Source organism: Leptonotus elevatus, chromosome 10 (assembly GCF_054856555.1).
Source record: "Leptonotus elevatus isolate MCC_2025b chromosome 10, RoL_Lele_1.0, whole genome shotgun sequence".
In the NCBI taxonomy this organism is placed as follows: Eukaryota; Metazoa; Chordata; class Actinopteri; order Syngnathiformes; family Syngnathidae; genus Leptonotus; species Leptonotus elevatus.
Genome location: NC_141248.1, coordinates 716,199 through 721,265, shown reverse-complemented (window position 1 = coordinate 721,265; position 5,067 = coordinate 716,199). Strand labels below are relative to the sequence as shown.

Here is a 5,067-nt window from a genome sequence, read left to right as displayed (position 1 = left end):
CAGTGATGAGTATGTCCATCTGGGAACTGAAGCGTTAGCCCGTCCGGCCCACATTGGATCAATGGAACAGTCCTTATGAGAAGATCCCTTCCCAAAAGATTTACAGGACAGTTCGGTGCATACACGAATGAATGCAGGAAAGTCTGCGTGCAGCACTGCGTTTGTAACGGATTTGTCATGTGCAGAATAGTGTTTTCTCCCTTGAATCCAACCAACGAAATGCCATCAGCGGTGAGCGTACTTCCAGGTGGTAATGTCATAATGTTAGAGTGACGTGCTCCAGTGTCTACCATAAATGATAAAGTAGTTCCGCTCACCTTTAATGCAATCATAGGCTCCTTCAATGCAAATAAGGTGGATTCTGGGTCCTGTCATTGCGGAAACTGTCCGCTAGGTGGCGGCAGGAACTGCTGATTTGGCACCGGTGGATATGGCTGCTGGGATGAAGCTGGGCGAGGAGGAAAATTCTGTGACTCACGTCCCCTTGGCTGGTAATAGCTGCGTCTGCCCTGTTGACGTCTGCTACCTCTGCCCCTCCCACGTGGGTGTTGTCGGCAGGCACAATTGAAGCACTGGTCACGGTTGATGACTGATCACGACTGATACATAGCACACTCAGAAACAACAACAGGTGATGAGTCAACAGTAGGAGCCGGGAGAGCAAAATTCTCCTCTTTTTTCTTCAAAGTTTGTAATTGCATAATTGCCAATTGTAATTCAGTATTACTATGTTTTTCAGTTTTTGATTCAATATCTTTTGCATACCTTCTCAGATTATGTTTAAGATGAGACAACCACCTGGCGTGGTCAGATCCAGGCAAATCGGGATTCACCTCCATGGCCTGCACAACAGACCTAGGGACTCCTTTCAGCACTGCTGCTCTAAAAACTTGTGAATACAGTGCAGAGTCAGTTGGCAAGTGTCCAGTTTTCAACGAATATTCCACAAGAGCTCGGTCAATAAACGCCGCAGCCTCCTCATCAGCTTTTGGAGCAAACATCAAGTCAGATATGACAACTTCCGGGAGTGGGAACAACCCGCCAAGCGCTTCAAACAGCGTTAAATAATTGTCACGCGATAGTGCCTCACCATCCATTAGAGATTATATTCCTGAATTAGTCATCAGCACTTCCAGTTGAGAGAGAGGGCATGCCTGCGTTAAGAGTGCACGCACATCTCCCGCAGTTAAAATCTGACCTGTCACCTCTCTCTGCAGAGACCTCAGCCAGTTTTCTCCCCCCGCCAGCAGTGGGGGAAGTTTATGCAAAAGTACGCTTAAGTCAGAAGGCAAATAAGGCTTATACACGGTAGCCGAATTCCCGGTGGCTGGATCAACTTTCGTCAACATTGGTGCTTGCAAACCTGTTTTCGAACGAGTCACAGGTTTTTTAGGAGTACTGTCTGGGAGTCTGTCGGTCGCGCTAGTATCACGTATTCCCATAACATCCCCAACGGCACATGTTAGATCAGCTATCTTTTTTTGAATTTCTACAATTTGATAGCTATTCGCCAATGCATTAGAAGCTTCATTAGTCATGTCACGTTCACGTTGTCGAAACAATTCGTCTCGTTCCGCCTGTAATAAACGGTTTTGTTCTGTCGTCTGCAGCTTTTTCAAAACGAGAAAGAATCGTACGCCATTTGCTGCGAACTACCTGGGGCACTTCAGCGTGTCTAGTCAGTTCCAAACCGAAAGCTCTAGCCTGGTTCAATTTTTCCTGCGGGTCATCCTTCATAGCCAATACTTCGTCTAATTTTTCCTCCAATTGTTTCACACAGGCGTTTACGCCAGCTGCCAAGCCGTCAGCCGCGGCCTGCAAAACAGATCGATGCGGTCGAGGATTCGCATCACAATTTTCACCATTCCAATCCACATTGAGATTTCCGCCATTCACAGTCAATATAGGAGCCGCAGCATCTGAATAGCAGTCTTGTATGGTGATTCAGTAAACGGGTTTATAGCTTCAAACATATTTCCCGTGAGCGGCTCAGCATACGCCGGTGGAGCTGTTAGTTTAGCATCAAAATCAGCCACTTTGTCATCACCAGCTTCTATCATAGCCATCCGAGCGATTTTAACGGAACTACCCAAAGCCAACATTCTAGCATTAATCATCATTCGATCCACTTTTTTACATTTTCGTCTGACTCTTCTACCATTTAAAGAAAATACAAAAGTCTCTCGTACCATTTTGTCCAGCAATTGCCGTTTTTTCATGCATGCCAATTCCACCGCTTTCATCAAAGATATCAAGCAAACCGCGGATGTCAACGGTGGAAACCAACCTTTTTCACAGCAAGCCGTCATCCAATCAGTTAATAGTACTTTCATTTTACGTCGATGTTTTTCGGGCATGGCTCCGACTGAAACCTCGGAAGCATTCTTAACTTGTACATCCAAGAATAAGTTCCGACTATGACCCGGAAGTACTTTTAGGTCAAACCATTCGGTGTCGCGGTCAAAACCGCTCTCCATTATTTATTTTAATTATTCACCTCTTTAGTTATTATTATATTCAAGTCGTATTAATATTTATCAATTCAGTGACGTCTCACTTGTAGTATGATAGTTCAATAGGTTAAATTTATTCGACAACGTTACTCGTTCCTCCCCTCAAAAAATAAACAAACTAATTAAATTAACCACAGACAAAAGAAATAACTCCGAAGAACACGGACACACGTACCAAATACAGTACGAAACAGGAAATACCTCCGAAGCGCACGGACACACTTCACAAAATACAACATGCCTTCGTTAAAAATAATAAAAAATAACATATCCGGATACAGCGATTTCTTAGTAGTAGCGTAATAAAGCCCTACGTCAACTTGTACCTCTTAAAATTCATAAAATAACCATCATGATCTCTAGATTTCTTAGCGGCAGCGTAATAAACCCCCGCGTCTATCCGTTTTCCTCTCAAAATTCATAAAATAACCATCATGATCCATCGATTTCTTCACAGCGACGAGACTCCCGTCCCAAAAACAAAATAAAACCGCTTGCTTCAACCTGTATAATCTTAAAATTCTTAATGCTTCTTCAGCTGCGCATAAATCAATGTGACGGTACTTCCGTAAACAATGACCTCGTCACCACGTACGTGTATAGTTCAATGTCGTAGTAAAATCCCAAATCAAGGACTTCGCGTCCCTCCGTTAATCGAACGACTTCAAACTCTACTACTACCTGTTCACTCAGACCTCATGTAAAATTTAGACAATTTAAAAGACGAAAACCGGTTGCAGCGGTCCCAAACAGACAGAACTTCCCTACGTAGATAAACGTCTCCACTTACCGTAATTAATTATTTAGGCGCCTAGAAGTTCCGCCCGTCCATGAACGCCGCAGCCTGTAATCGTCAAAACGGAGAGCGTCACCATCTGATAGAAAACGTTCTCTGTTTTCTTGCGTGTTGAAATAAAACTCAAAGTTGAGATCAAGTGAAGAGGCTTTCTTGCAAGAGATTTTATTTAGAACCCTTTAGGACCCTTTAGGACCCTTACTGAATCAGAAGTGGTCTCTAAATGTGCCCTCCTTCTGGGCTCATCCCAACTTATACAAAAACAGTGTTTACAGAAAATAGTCTCCCCCTCCTGTCTCCTGTCCTTGTGGGAAGAGTGAAATACAAAAACAGATAATAAATCTTCAGCTCGTATCTTAGTCCACTCCAGATGTAGGAAAATAATTGGTCCCGGCACTTCCTTGACCTTTTTGACCGGATAATTTATGGACAGAAACTGCTTGCACTTCCAAACATTACTCCTTTAGATAACTCAGAAACCTTACTAGACACTTCTTTCCCAGGGACTAAACAAAGGCACTATACATGAGTAAAATTGAATAAACTGTTTTCTTATTATTACACAGCTCTAACTAAAATCAAAACGGTTAAGATATAAATTGAAACATTAAAAAAATTTCACAATGTTAACAATAACCAATATCAGCATTTTTGAATTTTTTTATAAATGGTTTCCAAATCGTATCATATTCATCCAGTTCATCCTTAAGAAAATAAGAGATTCTCTCCACTTCCATGCATTGGCCCATTGATTGGATCCATATTCCAATCGTGGCTTGTAATATTGCAAAATCTATAAATATACGAGCACGATCCCTCGGTACAAATTTTTTAGGGTATATATGCATTAGCACCATTTTAGCATCCAAAGGGATTTTTGTAGACAAAATTAACTATGAGTACCTCCTGCCAGAATGTCTTTATTTGATCACATTGCCAAATACAGTGCACAAATGTTCCCTTAGCTTCCCTACATTTAAAGCAAGTATCAGGTATATTATTATTGTATCTATTAAGCTTCGCTGGAGTTATACAGTATTAGTCTGCATTAGCCAGTTATATTGAAGGAGCTTTGAACTAGCGTTCGCTGAGAGTCTCTGGGCGTTTTTACAACTTAATCGCCACTCTTTGTCAGATATATGCTCATTCAGATGTGTCCTCCATGACTCAAGTTTACTGTTTGCATTATCGTCCGAACTTGAGAGAAGCCATTTATAAAATGTTGAGATAGTAATTAACACCTCGAAGAAGGAAAGTTTCGGCAACTTGGTAGAATGTTTCTGCATTGTTAAAATAAAGCTTCTAATTTGTAAAAAATCTGTTCTCGGAACTCCAAATTTATTGCTGATCTTTTCAAATGGCATTAAGTTTAAATTTTCCTCTGCAAACAAGTCACCCAATTTATATAGTCCCTTCTCATTCCATCATTTAAATCCTATATCCATCTTTCCTGGTTTAAATAGTGCGTTGCCCCATATAGGGCTAAACAAATATATTGTCCTCTAGTTTCATAAGTTATTTTACTTTATACCATACCTCTATCATATTACAAATAATGGGATGTTTAGTGTTTATAATGAATTGTTTATATTTATCAGAATAAATTCAATGGTAATTCAACAGAGCTCACTTCCATTTCCATCCATGACGGATTATTATTTACAGAAAAATAAAACATTTTGGTCCTCAGTTGTGCAGCTAGATAGTACCAAGAAAGGTTAGGACATTTTAACCTCCCAGTATCAAAGGGCAAATATA

The 5,067-nt window shown here is 40.9% G+C and overlaps 1 pseudogene; it reads right to left on the bottom strand.

The window, feature by feature from the left end:
* Positions 1-405: 405 nt before the first annotated feature.
* LOC147166703 (uncharacterized) lies at positions 406-2,269 on the bottom strand (annotated as a pseudogene).
* Between the last annotated feature and the right edge of the window lie 2,798 nt (positions 2,270-5,067).